Source organism: Anguilla anguilla, chromosome 3, assembly GCF_013347855.1.
Source record: "Anguilla anguilla isolate fAngAng1 chromosome 3, fAngAng1.pri, whole genome shotgun sequence".
In the NCBI taxonomy this organism is placed as follows: Eukaryota; Metazoa; Chordata; class Actinopteri; order Anguilliformes; family Anguillidae; genus Anguilla; species Anguilla anguilla.
The window spans coordinates 62,092,629-62,116,357 of NC_049203.1; the positions used below are offsets into that span (position 1 = coordinate 62,092,629).

General features: G+C 41.9%; 1 long non-coding RNA gene across 1 annotated transcript in view; it reads left to right on the forward strand.

Annotated features, from left to right (window-relative positions):
- The first annotated feature begins 2,577 nt into the window (after positions 1-2,577).
- LOC118223019 overlaps positions 2,578-23,729 on the forward strand; it is a 125,426-nt gene continuing 104,274 nt past the window's right edge. Inside the window, exon 1 of the long non-coding RNA XR_004764382.1 lies at positions 2,578-2,746. This is a non-coding gene — a long non-coding RNA (uncharacterized LOC118223019). The remainder of the gene's footprint in view (positions 2,747-23,729) is intronic.

The following is a 23,729-nucleotide window of genomic DNA, read 5'->3' on the forward strand; positions in this document are numbered from 1 at the left end:
AGGGCTAACCACAGATCATAATCCCAACTAGCTTGCAGTGTGTGTGTACTTAACCCAGTGCTCTTCCAAAATGTTTCAGGACTCATGGCAATGGATGTGTCATGTCACTTTGATGAATTTTTATGTTCTACCACCATTGCCATATGTGTCTCTTCTCAAACACATCTCCTCCAAGCTCCAAGAATCTGTTCACCAACAGATGTCTGCAGTGTGTGCATCTGGTAACCTGAGGGATTTTTTTGTCCTGTTTTTACATTGTTATTAATTGTGACTACACGTAGGTCCTGCTAAATAATGTAGAAAGATACTTTACAGTCCACAGTTATGGATTTTCTGAGACGTATCTCTAAACACTGCTTTTTTTTATAGAATAGTTTATTCACTACCTGGTCTGTCTCTGCCTTTTTTTAATGCACGGTACTGGAACATAAATGAGTGCTGCTTCTGGAATAAATCCAGCACACAAACTAAACTTGTTTATAAATGAGCAGTGCCGAGCAACTGAAGAGTTGCTACAATAATTTGTTCCAGAGGAGGCTGGCGGAGAATTCTTTGACTTTTCCAATCAGTTGAGTTGCCTCGTCTGCCACAAATGCTCTCAACCACTGAATCAAGAATTCTTCCTCGCACCGCACTGAAAAATGTCATTTTCCAGCTTTGCTTCATAGACAATGCCTTTATCTTTTCCTCTCTTCTTTCCCCCTAAATACATTTTCTACACTCCGTGTGGAGGTGGGATGCATTATGAAATGACAGCTTTCTGCACAGGTTTGTAGCAGGGTGATGGCAGCCTGGTATCTGACATCATTCTTTACACCTGCATTGCAACAAAGTGCATGCTGCTTCCGTTCAATGGGGTGCAACCTATTGTGTCATACTCTGTATTTACTTCTTGTCAATAATATGCTCAGATAAACACAGCAGTAGAAGGCTGCACACAGTATGTAGTGGTTAAGGTGAGATTTTAAATGAATACTGAATGAATCATTTGAATGGAGTTCATCAGCACATATGCTGCACTTTTTACAATTTTCACAATTTTCTTTCTCTCCAGGCATGGAATCAATGAGAAACTACAATCACAGATTGAGGAAAAACTACAATCACCAGTCCTTTCTGTTCATCTGTGACTTCCTTGCCCTTTGGCTGGTAAACCAAGGTAGGGCTAAATGGAATTCCATGACCCATCACGAGGACAATATTATCATCACAGTTCATGTACATTATGCCCAGTGAGACCAAATTACTGCCAGGTTGTGCAGTAAAAAGAATATCTACATCTACTCTGGTTAGGTGGACTAATTATTTTCCATTCTTTAGTTAACAGAATAATGAGGATAGACTACTTTGTCCTTTCTATTAAATTAAATGTCTGGGGATGTTCAGGTATAGGTTAATGAACTGGAGAATATCCAGGACAGTGCAATCAAAGCTCAGCGATTATAGCCGCAGTTGTTGCATTTCTGTTTTTACCTCTAGCTTGGGCAGTCAGCTCTCAGGGGATTCCACTCCTATTGTTTCAGAAAACCATAATTAGTTGAAGCACTTAAGGTGTTTTTTCTTATTGAATGCTCAGCATTTCTTCTAATTACTCACCAACTGCAATACATAAGGTTGTGCAATATTTGAGATTTATAACTGTATGTCATGGCGTGTGTGTCTGACGGACAACCTTCAACCTGCCACAGCTAAGGCTGGAGGTTTATCACTGAAAATATTTGTACAAAGCCACTTAGTTGACTTTCGAGTTATTGAAAATCGCGAAAACCTGAAAAAAGCGGAAGTGTTTAAAAACATGAATTTATTAAATTATTTAATAGATCTCATGCGCAACAGTGGGAAACCATTGAAATAACACTAACGACTGTAGCAGTAACAGGTGCTTGAAGTTTTAAGTGCCACTAGGAACACATACGAGTAAAAAATATGTTGATAGGCCCGTCCATTTTTATCACTTTGGCCCATCATGGAAAGAGAGTTTATGTTTTTTTTTTGTTGCCTTAAATTTAACAGAACGTAGTTAGAAACAGAGCATGCCAAATTGCATCACAAAAATAATAAAATTGGGTTAGCATGCCATATTCGTTTTGATTTCTTTCTTTGTTTTGGTACGTGTTGTACGTGTAATACATTGCAAGGTTAGAGTCTTTTGTGGAGCGCATATTGTCGCTAACAACCTCACCGTAGGGAAATGGTGCACAGTTAAACAGGAGCCGTCAAACATCAGATTGCAACAAAGGCAGGAATTTAATCAGTACAGGCTACACTGTAGCACTGTAGCATTGCAGCATTCGGCAATGTAATTAAAATGCTTAGGCCAGGGGTGGCCAACCCCAGCCCTGGGGAGCCGCAGGGTCTGCGGGTTTTTGTTTTCACCTTAAATACAACAAACGCTTAAGACTAAACAAACCAGGTGAGGTGAGTTAACTGTGTAATCAACTGCTTTAATTGACCAATTAACTGCAGGATAAAAGCAAAAGCCATCATGCACCGCGGCTCCCCAGGACCTGGGTTGGCCACCCCTGGCTTAGGCCTATACAAATCACACTGTAGGCTACGTTAAAGCCGTAAAATCACGGAAAGCAATTAAATACTAAAAACGGAGGAAATCGTGGAGATGGAAAAAAAAAAAAAATCACGGAATCCGTGACACCCATGACTTCCTTGCCAAACACCCAGCCGTAGCCAGACGCTAACCAAACTTGTTTGAATCGTGATGTAGGCTACTTCATGCACGACTTCCAAGGTAAGAGCCATGACAACCTCCTGCTTTTCCTCCAGCAGAAAGGACATCAACTTTATGCTTTAAATTTATAACTAGCTTATCTATATCTACTGGCTTTTTAAGAGAACATTTTCTGCGATGGGATGTGCTTGTTGCAGCCTTTTTTGGCCGCAGTGTTTTCGCCTTGCCCTTAGGCCCTTTGGCTTTCTTTAAACGCGGGCTTCGTGGTTGGTTTCGAGAACAATTTAAACGATTGATTGTAATTGTGGCATAAACCAATTGAAGAAGTTGGGCGACTAGGCATTGCAGTATGACTGTATGGTTGCTCGTGTGTGATTTTTTTTTTTAGGTGACTTTGAACTTTCGGTCTGCAATCCGCGTCAGTGTATTATCATCCATTGTTGTTCTGGTGCGTTTGCTACTGCCTACCAAGCCCGCTAATGTTACATTCTCAACAATTAGTAATTGCGAATAAGAACGTATGGTGAAACTGTAACGTTTGGTTTATTTGGTGTAAAATGTTACTCAACCGCAAATTGTGACGTGTGTATTACAGAATGCAATACTCAAAATGTGTTTGCAAATCCAGAGGTGGAAGAGTAGAATTGGGTGTGGAACTCACATTGGGGGTTCAGTTTCCAGCAGGGGTGCTGCCGTTGCACCCTGAGCAGGGTAGCTGACTTGAATTACTTAAAATCTACACAGCTGGATACTTTTCCAACGTCAAAATGTAATGTGTGTAGGGTGCTCTGGGTAAGAGTGTCCGCTGAATGCCGAAATATACCCTAACGCATGTAAATATATCTGTGGGAGATGGCTAGAATTAAAACAACCGATTCTCTCCTCTTTCGCGTTATCCATAATATTCGCATTCGGAGCACAGACGGATGTCCATTGCAGTGCTGCAAGTAGCTGTGCAAGTTCACTCGATCATAAGAATGCTGGATTGATCGACACGCATTCGACTCAATCTGGGACCCTCACCTCTTCTATGGAAGATTTATTCGACAAATTGGGGTGGTGTGGAATGTTACTAGTAACATACATGTGGTGCTGGCAGATACATGTCCGTAAGCTTCAGTGTCGTTCAAGTGTTTCACGTATAGTATGTAAAAACATGCCTCTCGACTCCTAGCGAAGCCTGTGTATGCCTTGAACCATTAACAAATGCACCTGCTGTAGCAAGCCGTCCTGCTCTGACGCGTCATTTAACTGTATATTTATCTTGACACTTAAATAAGTTCCACAAATATCACTTCACAATCATGCAATGGCTGCAAGTTACAGAAGTGTTCAAGAGAGAGAGAGAGGGGACTTTCATCCGCTTCTTCGCTCACATAATTAACATGACAAAAGGATTAGGTTTGTCGGGAGTATGCAATATAGAGTGACCTGAAATGGCAATGCAACAATGAAAAGCAGGATAGACTTCAGAAAATTACAGATTCTGCGGAATAAAGAAATTGGTTTTCTGTAAAAAAAAAGACAGTTATAATGGTGACATACCCTTGTTAAAATCAAAAATATTGGAGAAGAATACCCTAAAATAGGCAGATTAACATTTCAAGTCAAGGACATTGCATCGCTTCCTGTACCCCTACTGTGACGTTCAGAATACCAATTCTGTTGAATGCCCTGCTTTGCTAACTGCTTAAAGCACTTAGACCAACTGTTTCAAGTGCGAAAATGATTCCTTATTCAGGTTTACAAAGACACTCAGGAATGGGATGTTGTAGTTTTTATACCTCAGACATGAGTTATTGCTTTAGTTAAGCTGTCCAATCTGCAATGATACTTATCTGCAAAATTGTCACTATTAAAATGTAAATGATATGCATATTAATGCCCTATCTTTTGTTAATTTTATTGAATTCATTGTAAGAAAAGATTTGGAAAAAATAATTGTCCATTAAGATGACACAAGTGTATTTCACAAGATTGGTTACATCTTTATCTTAATTTCTTCAAATTATTTTTGGATGGAAAACAAGGATAAAGTTATGTTGTGAATATTTGTGAAAACATTTGTACATATTACGGTTGTCAGTAATATGCAGGAATTCTGCAGATGTCAAACGGGTATTTAACACTTTCTTAATGAACTACTTTCACCAGGTCTGGTTAATACATAACATAAGAATTGCAGGATTGACAGATTTATTTATTCATTTAGTTTATTTAAACGGGGACAGTGTACAAAGAACATTAACCTTTATATAAAACAAGGAAAGATGTAATGTACCGGGTTACAGCAGTTTGCTAATTTCCACCCGTAGTCCCTGTAATGCCATCATTACATGGCCTACGTCTTGATTTGTCCATGGACATAGCCTAACTGGAAGCGCACATTTCACCCGTCAAAACATCGGCAATCCCTTTCCTTCCCAGCCTTTTTTTTTTTTTTTTTTATCTTAAAGGACGCAGGCGGTCGTCTTTGTCCTCTTGCTACGGGCTCCAACCCCGTGTCCTTTTGCCCTTTTTTGTGCGCGCCGCGAGGCCTCAGCGTCGGAGCCGTCTTAAGCCGCGGCCGCTCCCCGGCCCGGACCCCGGGCCGCTCCGCGTGAAGTAGCCGGCGCTCAGCTGCCGCGCCATTTGGTCGCTCGATATTCCGCGTCCACCTCGCTAACCGAACGGCGCGCTAATGAAGAAAAGGACGTGGAGGGAGGGACTTGGCTGGCATTTCCCGACTTGCTAACACCGCCACCTCCCCCCCCCCCCGCCCCCCCACCCGGCTGGCCGGCCGGCCATCGTGACTCTTGCATTTCTGTCCGACGGTTTTGCGATGACGCGCGGCCCTGCCTCCAGCTGGGACGTGTGCTTCGCAGAGCGGCTTGCTCTCCCCTCTGGGGGTCGGTTTTGGGGGCGTTGTTGGGGAAAGGGGGGCAGTGGTGCTAAAGCCCAGCGTGTCTCTTTTTTTTTTTTTTTCCGGCTCAGTTACACATTTCATGTGTATAAGACGAGATTTTGGTTTTGTCAGAGCTCACTTTCAGTTTCTGTTGGGTGTCAGCAAGACAGAATGTTCGGGTCAGAGTGAGGCGATGCACACGACACTGACTGCGTAAAAAGATTAGGCGTATAGCTGCTGTCGTGAAATCTGTGCATAATTTAGTCTGAACCCTCGAGTATGATGTTTCCTTTTGATATGCTGTATGCGTAACCTGTAAGGACGTGGCTAGGCGCATGCAATACCTACATATATACAAGTACTTTAATATGCACCCACATAAGTATTAGTATGTGTTTACTGTTCAATGTTGATTGTGACACTAATACTGTACAACTGAAATTCAATATTTCATAAGTCTGACCACAAAAATGTTCTCTTCCCTTATGCGCACTCATGCGGCTGTCTCTGGGCGATTCGGTTAAAAACAGTTCAAGCCGAGGCTATTTGCATTATACATAGACAATGTGACAATGCTTACACACACAGGTGAGCCTGAACAGCCACATAAATTTCACATGAGCTTTGCAAAGCCATCACATATTAATGGCTCTGGCTTGAATGTAATGGATTTGAACATCGTCTGATGCGATGTTTTCTTTTTGTGGCTGGCCTCGTGTTACACAGACTGAAGTGGCCTGGCCATCGCCGATCTCGAGTTTCCAAAATGTCCGAATGCGCGAGATGGATGAACCGACAAACTGTTTTGTCACTGCACAGCATGTTTGCGATTTTAAAAATGTACCAGTTTCACTGTGTTACTTTTGTTGAAATGCACAAGCCTTTTGGTGCTGTGAGTGGGAGTGTGAGATTAGTGTTCTGTGTGCCTGATACATGAGACTTGACATTTAGGATCTTACTCGTCTCTCACACACACAAGCACACACTTCTCGTGTTTATTCCTCATTCCGAGCCCGCTGTAGTGATTACACAGCTGAAGCACTTTCTTAAAAAAATGCACGAAAATATCCAAGCTCACCCAGAGGAGGAAGAGGAGAGGAGGAATTTGGTGGAGCTTGAGAGAAAGCGGAAATGGTGTCATGGTGGAAGCCTTGTAAATCTTGGTTGATTCCTGTAAGGCTTTTATATTGCAGTTTATATTTTGGTGACATGGAAATGTGTTAAACTCATGAGTGGGGTGAGGGGATTTTGGATATGAAAAAGGGATCTGTCCTGCCTGGTTGTTTGCCGCATCTTCCTGATAAATGCCAGGGTTGTATTGACCGGACCTCTGGTGAATATTGAGCCACTTTCTGGAATCTTTTCACCGAAGAAAGGAAGATGGCCTTTATGAAGTACGGTGGGCTTATGCAAAACCAATGGATGAAAGGATGGAGTCGGCGGGCCCTGAGTAGTGACCTGAGGAGAAGGGGTTGTTGGAGGACAAGGACAGGCTCCGACTGTTTAGTCACACAGGCACCTGCATTAATGGGAGTGAATCACCTGTCTGAGTCACAGTCCCTAACCCTGGGGCTCCCAGCCCTGTTCCAGAGACCCGCAGCGAGTGCTTTTTTGTTGTTGCTCAGCACTTAGTCGATCATTTAAAGCAGAATACATATTTAACTGGCCTCACCTGGTTTGTTTGGCCTGAGCTGGTTGCCGAGTTGAAGATGAAAACGGAAATCAATTAATTTCTGTGGCTTCGCAGCACCAGAGTTGAGGACCCCTGTCCTCACCAGCGCTCTTTGCTCAGGTCATGCGGTCGGTTGTCTTGTCATTGTAATAGGAGGGGGCATGCCCTGCACTTTGGGGAGATTTGTTTTCATTAAAATGTACGATGCGATGCAGTGAGCCTGATGCTGCTCGCACTTCCTCACTTCGTTTGCTGAATGGCATCGTCTGGCGTATCCCTGTTGCACAGAGTGCTCCGTTTCCCTGGTGCCATCTGATTGGATGGAACCTGGGATCACCGGGCAGCGGACGTGCCATATGGCCGTTCGGGTGAAAAGCGAGTCAGGGTCCCGCCTCCGTGGTTTCGCGAGAAGGTGGAGAGGCGAGGAGCAGTCCAGCCAGACCCCCTGACTGGGAGGGAGGCACAAAGGGCTCAGCGTGGGAGGGGGGCATGGGAGGGTCAACGGAAGAGGCTGCACACGCCAGCTCCGCCTCCTCCACGGCCGCCGCGGCGAATGAGGAGGGGCGGGCTGCAGACATGGCGTGAGCCTCCTGGTGGGCCGTGAGCTCCAGAGCTAATCCTGTTACAGGTGATTATCGAGCGAGAAGGAGGAACAGGCAGAGCCTCACCCCCACATTATTAAAGCCCCTTTTCCTGCCATGCAAAATGGGCCGTTTTTTTTTTTTTTTTTTTAAGGGAGACCCCCGTGCTTTCAGTTTTCCTGCCAGATGGGTGTTTGGAGTGTTGTGACTGCTGTGGCCAACGAGCTTTGGAACAGGAGGGAGGGTGCTGCCTGTGCCTGTGCCTGTGCCTGTGCCTGTGCCTGTGCCTGTGCCTGTGCCTGTGCCTGTGCCTGTGCCTGTGCCTGTGCCTGTGCCTGTGCCTGTGCCTGTGCGTGTGCGTGTGCCTGTGTGTGTGCGTGTGCGTGTGGATTTCTTTCCCCTGCCTGTGCTAATTCTGTATAAAGTGACTGTTCACAGAAGACAGAGAAGAGAGAGAGAGAGAAGGTTTTTTTGTGTTTGTGTGTGTAAGTGTGTGCAAGCGAGTAAGTTCAGTCTCTGTATTTCTGCAGGCATGAATTGTGTATGTGTACGTGCGTTTATGCTTGTATGCGCGCATATCTCTGTATGCCTGTGTCCGCATATGATTGTATGTATCGGAGATTCTGAGGGCTCACTGGGTAAAAAATAAGCACAGATTGATGCCAGGGCGTTCTTAGGCTATTTTTTCTGAAGGTTCAAGTCGTTTGCGTTTCGCTGTTGGGCAGCTCATGGCTCATTTTAATGTACGGCGAAACTGAGCATTCGTACTGTTTTTTTTAAAAGAACTGAATCCACACAAGGTCAGCAGCCCTCTTCCATTATGGAGGATGAATTCAAGGTCGTTGAGCATTCTATTCTAGCAGCCACCATAAAACACCAGACACCACGGTAAAACTCAAGGAGCCGCTTCATTCGAGATCAAGGACTGCGTTCTCAAAAATGTCTGAGGTTTTATGTGTCTTTCATAGGACTCACTAGTTAACATTTGCGCACAGAATCTATCTTGTTGCTACTTTGAAAACTTTGAAGAGTGATTTGAAAAGTAAGCGCAGAAATTTCCATGCGTTCAGGCCTGCATATAAGAAGTTGTCTCGCTTTAATTGTGTGCTGTGCGATGTTATCGTCCTTCTGATCTTGATATTCTCTCCTCATCTTTCGTATATACATGTAAACCGTTCCATGTTCTCGTATTCAAGAGCAGCTATTGATTACGGTTATACAAATTAACAGATTGAAGTTGGGATCACATTTCGACAGGCTTGAAACAACATTAATGCACACTTTCAAATGAAAGACCCATCTACGGAAAGCCCCATGTACAAGAGCATTGATAAAATGCAATGTCTCACAATGAATTATAGACTAAATGTATGCTGTACATTTTTGAAATTTAAGAAGTTAATCATTTGGATTTTGTGATCAGATTCAAGATTGTTATTTCTGTTTTGCCTTTCACTAGCTGAACATAATATTAGAAGAAGAATACAATATTTGGCCCACTTTATAAGCAAAATAACTATCAGTAACGTTGTTCTTAAACCTCACCATAACTCCTCATTTATGTAATTTCAGAAGCACCAGTAATTAACCAATTGCAGAACAGTGCTGCTATAATTGCTATTGCAGCCAAGTACTGCTATAAGTAGTTATTCTCCATATAGGCCTACTATTTAGAAACCATAATGAGATGGGAGATCTTTCATAAAGTATTGAATTTGCTTTATATTGCATTCTGAGATGATAATATTGCAAAATGAGGCACTTGTGCCTGTAAAGCCTGCGCAGGAGAAATTACAGTGCATTTTGTTCTACTTTTTCCTTTCTAGTTGCATTTCAAAGTGCTGAAGTTTAGCCTACTTCCAGACAAAAAAAAAAAAAAAAATGTCAACGTACACTTGAATATTAATCTGTGGCAGCGTAGATGACTGGGAAATAACACTTTCCTTCCGCATATTGGCGCATTTCCACAAATAATATTGCAAAGTTTAGCATAAGTCAAATAAAGTGCCACGATAACTAATTATCTTGGTGCAATACTGGTAGCACTCTCGGATTCAGGCATGGCATCGTGGTTCACCTATTACGTACAGAATATTATTAATTTTGAAATTTGAAGGGGTGGGACATTTTCCCTTTTGAATATCTGAATATACCTTCTTTTTTTGTTGAGTGGAGGTGGGGGGATTAGCTTATTTTTTCATTTGGAAGCACAGCTCAAAATCGCAGGTTACTTTCATAAGGCCGTCCTGTGAAAGTAATACCAAAGCTATTGTTTAATATCATAGAGAGAGGAGAACTCAGCTTTGTGAGGAGGAGGCAAACTTTATCATATGCCTCTTTTAATGAAGTGGATAACAGACTTGAAATTCGTCTTCAATGCAAGATTTCTCTTACCACCTGTACCAGTTAGTTTTCATAACATGAGCAATTGCTTTAATTCAGCTCTGTGATACCACTTAATGGCATGCGCATAAATAAAAGATAATTGCGACTTTTGTGTTAATCTTGGGAATCATAATTGCATGACTTGTTTTTTTTGTTTTTTTTCCCAGCATTGTGGTGTGGTGAGGCTATTGGGGTGTATGCCCCTGGCGTTTGCTTGAAGATGTCCTTCAGTTTGTTTTCCAAGGCCTGTGGTTACAACACCTCATGCATGAATCGTACTTCAGGTCAAACTCAAGGCCCCGGATCCAGATGGTCCGAACTTTATTGGTTTTAAGCGGGTTCTCATTCCATGTAGCTGTAGTCCGTGAGCCCGGGTGCATTATGGATCAACCTTCACACCCACTCACTTGCTAACGGTTTAAATTGCTAAAATAACAACCGCAAAAACAAGAAAGGGCGGGGGGTGGAGAGTCAAAACAAAATAACGAAAAATAACAAAGAAACAGCCACAGCAACGCCAGCGAATGACGCGCTGTCGATCGAACTCCTAAGGCAGGGAACGTGACCAGCGTGAAAAGAGTTAAAAGAAGCTCTCTGCCCTGTAAGACGAGGGTGCGGTGTGCCCTTTCTGCGTACGCTGCGGTTCCAAAGGCTCTGCTTACCGCGGAGGTCACCCGCCGTCACATCTGAGGGGCGGGGGGGCGCGGGGGGGGGGGGGGGGGGTCACGGGGGCCTTATGAAGCCCAGGCAGCTGAGTCACTCTCTCTCGGTTCCCATGGGGCTCCTTCAAAAGCTCTTCTTCCAGTGGCCTTTCCCAATCCGCTCTCTTTTATCGTCTTGTAGGTGCGCCCAGTCTAGAGGGACTGGATGGGTGGGATCGAGATTTTGGGCTGTTTTAAAAGATGTGCTTTGAGTGCCCCCTCCCACCCTTCGCCCTGATCCTTTCCTATGTGGAAGAACTCCTAAAACTAATTTGGCTTCCAAAATGTACATTTCATTGCATTTACATTGTTCAAAACATAATATATTGTGGAATATTAATAATATATTTTCCTTACCCAGTTATAAATTATACATCCAGTTAACTGCCATAATGCATGTTAGGGCAGTCCAAGGTATTGAATTGATCCAACTGATTGAAGGAGAGCCACATTGTGCTGTTGAGTTGGCTTTGAAGTCAAACTGGTCCTTTTGTAGTTTTCCAGTATATTTAAGGCTGTGAGACAAGTTCTTTCTTTAGAAAGGGTGGAAGTAGTTTCTCACTTTGGCTAGCTGTGCATTAGCAACTTTAATGTGCTAACTTATTCCCTAGCCACAAGCTATTTGAGCGAATTACTAGGAACATTCTTTGGAGATACCGGTGTACATTCGCGAGGAAATAAAGTAGCCATAACCACCACACAAAATACAAAGGCTTGGAGCGTGTAGTCGGTAGCAAAAATAAATGAACTAGAGAACAAACTAGAATGTCAACTCGCCACATTTATGGTACTTGCACTGTTTAAGCACAATGCAAATATAGAAAGATCAGCAATAGCCCATTACACATTAACAATGAATACTGGGCCATTGCAGCAATCTTGCGAATTGGAAATGTAAACAAACTGATACCTTGTTCTGAAATGCATTTTCTTTGTCACAGAATTTCTCCTCGCTGAGTTGAGAGACTTGGCCACTGGATCTGCCCCCCCCCCCCCCCCCCCCCCCCCCCCCCCCCCAAACCCCTTTCTGTTGCCCTTGCCAACAACAGTCGCAATGCGAGTATGCGCGTCCGGTCTTATCTAGACGTGGGGAAGATATCACTTCTGCACATGCTCACAGTGTTACTTAGCGGTGGGTTGAAGTGCCATAGAACGGAGGTGAGAGAGGGGTGACTGCGTGCGCTCGAGTGCGGGAGGTGGGGGGGGGAGTTTTATTTCATTTACCAATGACAGGACCGTATTTTTGCTCGGCTGGGGGGCTCCCTGACGGTGTGGGGGGGCTCCATTCTGCCGCCGCTGCGTGGCTGTCTTTGTGCTCCACACATCGTACCACTCTTTGTCATTCGTGTTTCTGCCTGGCAAAATTGTAAGGGAAACCTATCATTTGCATACTGATTCACTTTGGGCTAATTGGCTGCCTATCATGTTCAAACTGACAATTTTGTGGACTATTACCTGTGATTACAATTTTTCATGTGAGGTAGAAGTTGGAGAGGGGTGACACTCGATGAAGACAGGTGGACACGCGAAGTGCGTAGTTCACGAAATGAGGATCTTGTTGTTGCTAGCTGCATGTATCGATTCATTGATGCAAGGTGCATTCTACTTTTGTTCATTGTCGTACTTCATCTGTTGCTCTTCGACTGGCAGGTACGCCCTGCGACACGCGTGACACACGTGTCCTAATTCTGTCACGGATGAACAGTCGCTGAAACGTGAAATGGCCTCCGCCGAATCCGTCAAGCCTTCGGACATCTTGAAGAGGGGGGCGAGAGCCAAGCCAACAGGTTTCCCGTTGAATCGAAGGGGCGCGGTGCCTACTTGCTTCCTTTGAACGATGCCGTCAGAGACTTGACCCGTCTGAGAGAATTCATGCAGCGCCCAGTTTGTTTTACTGTTGTCGGACGCTTAACCCCATTAAGGCATGAATCATCTTTAAAAAAAAACTAAGAAATAAATATATGAATCTCAAATCTCTAAAGACGGTCTTGTTGCGACAAACTCAGGGTTTTATTTGGTATCTGACACACATGCGTGCCTTGGAACGAGCAGCATTTGTAACAGACCTCTCTACATCGGATTCCTCATGGTCGTCATCCAAACCCCAAACATACAAAAGTAAACATTTGTTGAGGCTTAGATTTCTTCTTGGAATAAATCGGCCATTTGATTTGTTGTAATCCGTTTCATCCAATTGTTTGTCTTATCTTTTTTTTATTTTAGAGTTTTTCAATTTTTGCTGGCTTCAGTGTAGATTATCATTTATTTGCGGGCTTTGCTGCATATTTATGCCAGTTCCTTCATGCGGTCATTGACATCTACTGTTATCTGGGGATATTATTTTGTTCTGGGGTCATTTGGAGAATGTTCATGCCTGATATTGAAGAGTTGGAGATGGATGAAGTGAGAGAGTGTGTAAAGTTGTCAGAGCCTTCTGGGCGACTCGGCTTGTGGCCAGGTTCGGTTCTCGTTCTGCCAGTTAGATTTTTAATAAAGCAGGAATATTGAGCAGTTTGTCTTTTTTCTCATTGAACACGTTAGCATTTCTATTGACATGGCACAAACAGGGTGCCCTTTGGTAGAATTGTTCTTTGCAGACCGTGAACTGGCTGTGTTTTGATGTTACTGTACTGCGAAAGAGGGCAGTTATAGGGTTAAAAATGAGTGTTTTGTACAGGTTATATATTCACAACACATTCTGTTTTTGGTTGAAATATTATTTGCACAAGGAGGACTTGGGTGAATGAAGCCATTTGTAGTCTTTTCTGGATTGATTGGTTAATTTCTGTTGCGTGAGATCTACTTTCGCATCTTAGAATCCGAAAGAGCATTTGGGGAGATTTGCTTTTGTGCAAATGAATGACTAGAGACAATTTGATAAATTGATTGTGATGATCTGTCAGTCTAGACTACTTAAGGAAACATTTTCACTCCATAATATCTGTTGCAACATTACAATTTGACATCAAGAAAATATTTATTTATTTTAAAACTTATTTTAAACCTTGACGCCTTTCCTGATCCAATGGAAGAAAGAACATTTCCACTTAATATTGAACGACGAGACTGCAACACAGGCCCCATATGAGCTTTCTGAGAAAAGGCTGTTTATAACTGGCTTTCCTGTTTTTTTAAATTTATTTAAGATGTCACATCTCTCTTGACATGTCAGTGCTAATGCATTACAACTCTTTTCTTGTCTGTTTTCTGATTAGTCAGCCATTGCAAGCAGCATGACTACCTTCCTGTTTCTTACTGATACGATAGTCACTTGGAAGACATTGATGATGATGGATGAGATTGTCTTCAACTCCACTGCTGGTATTTTGTGTAATAATGAGGGAGGCACAACAGAGTTATTGTGAAAGGGGGCAACAAAAGGCAAGTTGCTTTTAATGGATGTGCAGCACTTTCCAGCCCGATTAAGACAATTTGGGGATTTATTTAAAGGATTAGAGATTCTGTTGTTTAATCCCTTTGGTCATTTCTAGGACAAGGATTCTTTAATTAAACATGCCAAGAAAGCTACTCAGATGCGCAAAGCAATTTCATTAGCTTTTATTTCCCTTCTATTTATTTTTTTGAGTTGGGGGTGTGGACTAGAGAAGGCATCACTTTGTTTTGGCATTGTTGTATTGTGTGGTATTTTGCCATTACGCGCACACACACACACACGGGTACAGAGACATACACCCTCCCGCACACAGTACACACACACACACACACACACACACACACACACACAGTACACACACTCAAACACATGCTGTACTGTATGTTTCGGTGGGAAGGAGGGTCAGTGGTTAAACGTCGTTTTCTTTCAAAAGCCGGAGGGGGCGGAGCGTTCCCCATCTGTTGTTTTAATGTTCTGAACGCTGCCACTGGAGCGTCCCTGTTCTCCATCGCTGTGTTCTCGTGTATTCATCGCCATCATTCGGACCGACATCAGAGCAGTTTTAAAAAAAAAAAAAAAAAAAAACCGAAAGCAAAACGGACTGTTCATTGATGCGTCCACAATAGTTCAGGCCTAACCAAGTCCACCCATCACCCTGCGCCCCAGACTCACACGCACTCATTCAAATGCACTCCGTGGCATTGAGGGTACCTCTCCCTCACCGTTTCAACAGCGGTTACAAATCAAAGCCCCACACGGGGGAGGGAGGGATAGATAGAGACGAGATGTATCTTCATCCTCGGTTTTTTCAGTTTTTTTCTTCCTCCTCATCTTTCTGCCGTGGGTGTGATATGCACTTTAGCGCTCTTGTTGCAGCTTGGCCGTATCTGACGTGTCACAGGTGCTCATGTTGTCTGTGTAATCCATTGAGTTGCAGGACACCAATGGAAGACATTTTATAATGCCACACATTCTAGTTCAGTAGATATTAGCTAAAAGCAGGACTAGGTTCAGAAAAATGTTGCAATAAACATAAAAACATAAATTAATTTTGTGGCATGGGTATCTATACTATTTAAATCACACCATAAACGATACTGGTGAGGGATAGTTTTAGTATGGCCTACCTTTCGCATTCAGTATCATGTCTGTCACAATGGCATCTAATCTCCTAGTATTCTTTTTCCCAGCTTGTTGTTAACTCAGTTCAGGTTGGCTATGAATTATTTGTGTAAAGACTGAAAATCTCAAAATACTTTGTTTTGGTGAAACTTTCCTTTTGATGGTATTGTACTGGGACTGCAGATTTACACTACAATGCAGCACAACCCCTCAAATTTGTTACACTATTATATTTAATCTAACACTTAAAGACATGGAGACAGGAAATTTTAACTGGGGAATGTAAGCAGAATCATTGTGTGGAGGGGGGGGGAAAAAAAAAAAAACCCATGAACATTACGATCAGCTTATTACAACTGCTATAAGGTTATGAAGCATGTAATGACAACTATTGGGATGCTAGTGGCATTTCCTATTCCACATGTCAGATGAAGACCAGTTGCTATAAGCTGCTTATAACATTTGGGCCCTGTATATGCTTATGATAATGCTTTTGATGTGTTATTTAGCATTTCTGAACTCTACATAAGGCCCGCTGTAGGTAAAGTTCATATTTGAAGGAATGCCATTTGTATTTGCAATATAGGAAGGTTTTGTCGAGACATGGAGTTCAACTAGTTCAAGCAAGATTTTTTTCTTTAACGCGATCATTTCCTCATTACAGAAGTAATAATTTCAGCCTGCTGAGATGATCAAAGTGCATGATCACACGGATATGATTTAGGGGAATGCCATCGGAGTCCATGTTTCATTTGTCCAGTTAGATGCATCTGTGGTAGTGCCTCTTCCAGCTGAAGGAGGTAGCCCTTCAAAGCAAGCGTGATTTCCAACACAGTTGCCACGCACACACTGGCAGAATATATAGAAAAAAAGATTGCTGAGGTTTCATAAGTATTGCATTACTGTGCAGCTCACGCAATTTTCTGAAAATGGCAAAAACCGAAAGTATTCAATTTGGACCTCCGTAATGGCACTTTACGGAAAATTCTCAATATTCCACGCAGGACGTTAATTAGAGCAAACTACACTGTGCCTTCTCCTAGACCCGCGTTATTGTGTAGCTTTGGCCTGGTAGCCTGCCCAGAAGCCTGGCCAGTGGCGGGCTACATCAAGGGTGGCCATCGGCACCAAAACAAACTGTGTTAGGGCGCCATCTGTTCGGGGTCACACCGAGCTAATTCCCACTGCCTGTAGGTACATTCTGCAATTTCCTTTCATGGCTCCTGAGTTGGCATCGGACTGGGCGAGAAGCACTCTGTTCAGCTCTAAATATCTCCAAACATGCAGCTGGTGCTGCTCCACTTGCGCCAAATAATCCTGAATGGCAGAATGTCAATCTGGTCTAAAATAATGGCGCATTATCTCGGCTAATGACATCATTTCTTATTGCTTGTTGAGGGCAATTTGCCACAGGTTGATATTTATGCTCCCCGAAAATATCCCCACCGCCCAATCCATACAGGTGATGGGAGTGAGTCGGATGTTACAGAAGTTGTTGACATGCTCTTATGTGTGCCTGTGATTGAGTGGCGTAATGACATTGGCACAATGGCTTTGAGGCTGTGAGGTTCCAAAACGGAAGATTTCTGGCATCAACAAGCCGAACTGAGAATTCCGATGAGCTGAGGACCGAGTTCTGCCCTTGGGGTCCTTCAAACAAGCGAATATTCCTGAAAAACATAGCCAGAAAAGGACATTTACCAAAAATGTATTTCCACTGGTTTTGAAATTCCACTTAATTTTAAACAGATGGCTTGGGATGCATTTTTCGCAAGTAATAAGCTAGGCTATTTAGGAGGGTGATTGTTTTTTTTTTTTTTTTTTTTTTTTTTTTTTTCCCCCCCTTTTTTGTGTGTGTGTTGCATACAAACTGTTGATGATTCAGAGATTGGAAATGTTATGGAAACATACAGTACATTGCAAACAAAATTGCCATTAATTAAGGCATTTAATTAACATCTAGAATTGAAGTTTGCTTTCTAAGGCTTAAACTCATCTGTGGTATGTTTAACTATTTATTAATTTCCAATTTCTAACTATGCTCTTACATTATTACTTGCATGCCGTTAGACATGTAAGTAATGAACATATACATTTAGTCAGTTTAAAATGAGCATGAACCAATTTTCATGGTTAATACTCCATCCTTACAAAGATTTGTATACTTTGTGTATATTGCGATGGCTGTTTTTATTAGATGTCATCTTGCAAATGATTTAGTTCATTCTAAATTTTAACTTTCAAGCTGATTTATTATTCATTCAACTGTTTGTGCTGCTTGTCCTGGCACTCACATTTGGACTTCACTGTTTCCACTTCATGAAATTTTTCTGATGCCTATAATTAAGCTTTTGTTTGTAATTTATCAATCTCTTAAACTGTAAACAGGAAATTCAAAATGGGAAACATTCTCAAATAACTGTGTACTCTTCTGCTTATTGGAAGATGCAAGCCCTTTTAACCAATGTTTATTTAAAAAAAAAAAAAAAGAAAAAAGAAAAAGAAATGGATTACACAACTAAATCAAAGTAAACATCCTTTTCTTGGAAATAGGGTTGCATTTTAGATGTCTGTCTTCAACTACATAGTGCTTGTACACTTCAGGTCTGGCAGTTATTTTCCCAGACAACTGCACTCCAAAAGTCAGGGGGAAGAATCCCACAAATTCTTTGTACTGACTAAGATTTTGTAAACATGAATTCTGAGGTGAAGTGACAGGCACGAAGTGAGTTTTGCTTCACTTCAGTAATGGGAACAGAAACGCGCTACATTTCTTTGTAGAGCTGCATAGACTTTTCAATATAAGGAAAAGCTGTTAAATCACTACCAGCAGAGAGGTAATTTTAGTTTTGTCCTGAATGTACAGGTGAAATATCACACCTGGCTTTTCACAATCAGTGTAGAACCCAAGAACGACTCTAATGCTGTTTCCAAGATGATCTGTGGTTTCCCTTGCAATTTCCAACTGACTGGAATGTACAATTGTAGCTAAAAAAGATTGAGTCTTTATAGAAAAAAAGATCTATATGTTCTAGAAAATAAATTTATGCTGAAACGATAGATATATAGAAAATGCTTAACACGTCAGTTATGTGTTATGGATTGACAAATGCTACAAATGACAACTCTCATTTTCCTCCCGAGCAACACCGTTCCACTGGTACCCGTTGATCACAAGGCTTTCCTATTCAAAACGGTGCATTAACATCCGTATCCACCCCACAGTTGATGACGGAGACCTTGTGTTTGCCACAAGGTCACATCGGGGCTGTTTTCCTGAGCAGAACCTGCCCTGCACTTTATTATTCCCCACTGTGTCTTTTCGGCATTTAGTCTCACCTCCCATGCAGTTCAATCTACATGCCACATTACATTCTGAAGGTGAATTCCATCACCACTCAAATTACTTGCGAGGATTAGTATTAATTTTTTCAACCCGGAGGTTATAATAGTGTGAAGCGTAGGCTCATTTGGCAGGAGCAGTGCCCACCGCTGTCTGCCTCGAGTCCAAGTACTGAGTTTCAGTCAATCAGACCCGAGCGTCGCTTTTCACCTGCGACAAAAAGGTGTCATTCGTAAAAACAAGGGGAGCGGGTAGGCGGGATGACTGGAATAATTGTCTTTGTGCCCGCGAGGGAGGTTTAATTCCAGCCCTTCCCCTTTGTGTCTCCCATTTCTACCTCCTCCTGTATGAAAATAAGCCCTGAGAATTATCACTTGACATCTACAGACAGTGTTATGGCTGAAACATGGCCAGCGGGTATTTTGTGTGTGTGTGTGTGTGTGCGCGCGCGTGTACACGTGTGCATTCGCGTGTTTGTGATTCTTACTGAGGTGACATCCATCCTGACCATTGTGTAGCTGACTCCCAACTCTGGGAGCCTAGGCATGCTAATAGCAAAATAGAAGCTTTTTAGAATAATGATTTGGTGAGGATGCAACAGTTACCCATAATTCCTCTGCCTGAGGGAGCGGCATTGCTGCGCTGTTGTTTTCTGATGGACAGTAATGGTGGAAGGGGAAAAGGTCACATCAAATTAAACAGCGCCCCAAGCTGACAATAGGGCATATAAACTGAGCATGTAGATATTTTTAAACGGGTCAGCATCGTCAGCTTAGCTTCTGTTATTAGCTTATATTTAACTATTCGGTCCTTGTTGATCACCACAGTTTTCTTCCTGGTATTTTGAACGTTAACTGAATGTTTCATGGTTTGCAGTATATCACGTGGTATCGTACAACAGAGACAAAATATACTGTCGCCATAAATGTTTAATATGCGCAAAACACTATATAATGTAAAATGTATGGCACTTACTTGAAGGGGAAAAAATAAGCAATTCTTCAAATGCCTTGTAAATGCTACTGCGATATTCACATAGTATTAGCAATGTTACTAATAGTAAATTGGGCTAATCGTATTCTGATCAATTTCTAAGAACCCACCAATGGAATGGCGATTTTTAAATGGACAAAATCAAGTGTTGTTTTCCATGAGAGTTTCCCCCCCCCCCCACCAAACACTCTGCAGGGAGTAGTAGATCAAAAGCTAGTCATGAAATGCTAAGCACACAAAATGAGTCCTTGGGGAGGAAGACTCGGAGCAAGCGCGTAAATGATAACAAATACAATGAAGCTCATTTGCAGAAGTGTTTAATGACGAGAACGATGTCGAGTGCAGGCGGTAGTGCTGGTGGAGAGGCTTGGAGAGGTCCAGGTGAAACGATCAGAGCTGCAAGATACTCATAATTGAAAACAGTCAACTCGCCTTCCCCACTCATTATGGTGCCATATCCCATGAGTGGTGTGTGGGCAGATTTATAAATGCTCTGCAACTTAACAGATACGGGTTTTATACTTATAAATAGCTCCATTAAGAATGCATTTCTTTTCAAGGTTTTGGGAGCAAGGCATGGTTCTGACCTTGAATAGGCTATGTCTTGCGCTTGAATTAATGAGATGAAAATGAAATTAAAATGTAGGGCTGGATTTACCAACCTTTCGCGGCGTGTTGTGTGCCTGCAATGCAGACGGCGGAGAACTCTGGCATTCGCCTGACTTCACCTTCATGTGCTGATGAAAGTTTGGGTAATGTAACAGGAATGGCACAAAATGTAGCAGTGGATTCATGCGCATCATAACCTGTTGATACCCAATTACGTTTATGAACGCCTACTTGGGGCAATGTGTCTTTTTTTTGAAAACCAGGTATAAAGATATTCTTGAAAAAAGGATCAGTCCGGTCAAATGGCTGTCGTAGTAAATACTGCCAAGAGGGTGTTGTAGACAGCAACCAGGAGTACTAACGTGACCAAAAATGATATTTCAGTACAAAATATATCAATTTGAATCATTAAACAAAACATGCAGACTTTCAAGTCATGAACTAATAAAGTTAGTAATTGTTAAAATATGGAACACACATCGGCAGTTACACCAGCTATAAACTCACGCTTGATACATGAGCACATTGCCCACGTTTAGATTTATTATGCTGTTGCTGTGTTCAATTAGTTCTCATTAACAGGTACCTAAGTTTAAAAAATATACATATAATAAAAAAATTATATGTAAAATGCAGAAGTGGGTGTTTTTTTAATTTAAAACCTCATTCATTGGTAATACATTGGAATTACAAATTCTACATGAAAGGGCTTTTTCCACACAGTTATCTAAGTGCACGAAATAGATTTGCAGTAGATTGAGAAACCGTTTGCCTTTGAGTGTTCAAAATTAGGCTTGATGATAGATGATGGATCTAGATGGGCTGAATGGACCATTCCTGTTACTAAACTGCATTCTTATATTTTTTTTATGCTTATTCATTCATTTGATGTCCTTGTCTGAGGCAAATTATATAGCTTGTACAAATGCCTTGTATTTTAACAGCTACATTTGCTTCTGAAGCAATCTAGGGTAAGGCAATTGGTAAATGTAAACAATGTTGATCAAGGTTTGAAGAAGCAGTAACTATTAAAGACCAACTTCAAGTTGGCCAGAAAAAGCCAAGCATCGTAGCGGTACTGGTAGACTAATGTTATCTAAGTAGCTTAGTATAATTATGTTAGTTATAATTAACTTAACAGACAACTTTCTGTTATTAGTTTGGGTTGAAATTGTATTGATGTTGATTTTTCACGCCAAACGTAATTATTGGATTCCAACTTTATTTCCCAAACCACAGTGCCAGTTTGCATGCTGTCAGGCTCCAAACACTGAATTGAATGTTTGCTTGGATGGGCAAACATTATGGACATGGTGTGTTTTCATTCTCTCATTACTAACGCCACAGACTTGGGTGACCTGCTCGATTATGACTGTGTTGCTCAGAAAATCATCTTTTCGAACTTAAGCATTCATCAACTGAGTGACATAGCCCTGAACTTCCCTTCCAATCAGCGGTTTGATGAATGGTGAATTGAGCTTAGAAATGACGACAAGTGCTTTTTAAAGCGATGCATTGCTTTTGGTTACCAGGCGTGGTGCATTGTGCTTCACAACTTTCGATCTTGAAATCCAAGAGAAGATTGCTTCATTCAGCAGCACAGTGGTGCAGACTGTAGATTATTGTACAAAATTCAAATTGTTCTGTATGCTCATTGAAAGGTTTGATTCTGAGATCAAATCCATCACCATAGAAACTCTCAGGTATTGAAGCTTTCACACACATGCCAGAGTCTAAGAATACACAACAACATCCAGGTTATTGGAAAAAAAGCAACTCTTGAAGTCCTTTTGAAATGTTTTGGAAGTACTTTTGAGGTCATTAGTGGATACACTGAACAGTAGATAATGAACACGCTTCACCTGTAGGGCTCTCTGCCTAACTTTTTCCAAGGAGCACACGTACTCCTCAACTGTAAAATTTAGAGTGCTCCTAAATAATTTTTTCAGTAAGCATGTATCAATTTCACTTAAAATGTGAGCATCGTAGAGCACTGACCTGTTAGCCTTTTCATAGCACAGAAAATAAGTAGCTTTGTTATCTGTAGAATACATGGATGCTGAATGGTGATTCGGAGGTCAAGGTTGTGTTCACCACTGGCCGAGAGAGGCCATCAGGCAGACTCGTGTTCAGTAGGCCAATGGAGATTAGTTCCCATTAATCTCTCCCCAGTCCCCACACTGCTCCTGACACTGATAGCCCAGTAATTCTCCGGGTTGTGAGGCGACCATTTTGTCTCTTGGGATGCGGGAGGCCCTTGCAGTTTGCTTTGAGATGTTGCATGTCTTGTACTGTTATTTAGACATATACAGCGCTGTGAAAAAAGTACTTACTTCCTTCCTGAAAAAAATCCCCCTTCCTGATTTCCTCTTATTATTGTCACGCTGACTGGTCTCGGTTGGTTAGGTGAAATGTAATATTAGACAAAGGGAACACATTTTTAAAATGATCAAACACCCATATCACCCATGGAAAAAAAATAATTACCCCCTTAGTTACTCAATAAACCAATTAACCAAATTTAATTGATAATTAAATCCACTTGATTGAATACAGCCAGGCTTAATTGCAGCCAGATCTATTGAATCTAAAGGTCACTTATGTTCAACCTTACCATCAGAGTGAAGTAGTCACCTCAAAGTTGAAATATATCAGTCTGGAAAGGGTTACAAAGCCATTTTGAAGGCTCTGGGACTCCAACTAACCACAGTGAGAGCCAGCCATTATCTCCACTATCTCCATTATTTCCATTATCTCTTTATCTTGGAACAGTGGTGAATCTTCCCAGGAGTGTTCGGCCTTTCAAAATTTCTTTAAGGGCGCAGAGACAACTCATCCAGGAAGTCACAAAAAATCCCAGAAGAACATCTAAAGAACTTCAGGCCTCTCTAGCATTGGCTAAGGTCAGTGTTCTTGACTCCACAATAAGAAAGAGACTTGGCAAAAGTGGGATTCATTGGAAAGTAGTAACGTGGACATCACTGCTAATTAAGAGAAACATCAAAATGCTGATCTCACGTTTGCAAAAAAGCTCTTGGATGTGCACAACAGCCTTTTGGGATAATTTTCTATGGACAGATGAGTCAAATTGGAACTTTTTGGATGACATAGGTGCCATTATGTCTGAAGGAAAGCAAATACGGAATTTCACAGTCAGAACATCATACCAATAGTTAAACGTGTTGGTAGTGTGATGGTGTGGAGATGCTTGGCTGCCTCGGGACCTGGACGACTTGCCATTATTGAAGGAACCATGAATTCTGCTTTGTATCAGAAAATTCTTAAGGAGGACATCTGTACATGAGCTGAAGCTAAAGTGTAATTGGGTTATTCAGCAAGACGATAATCCAAAACACAAA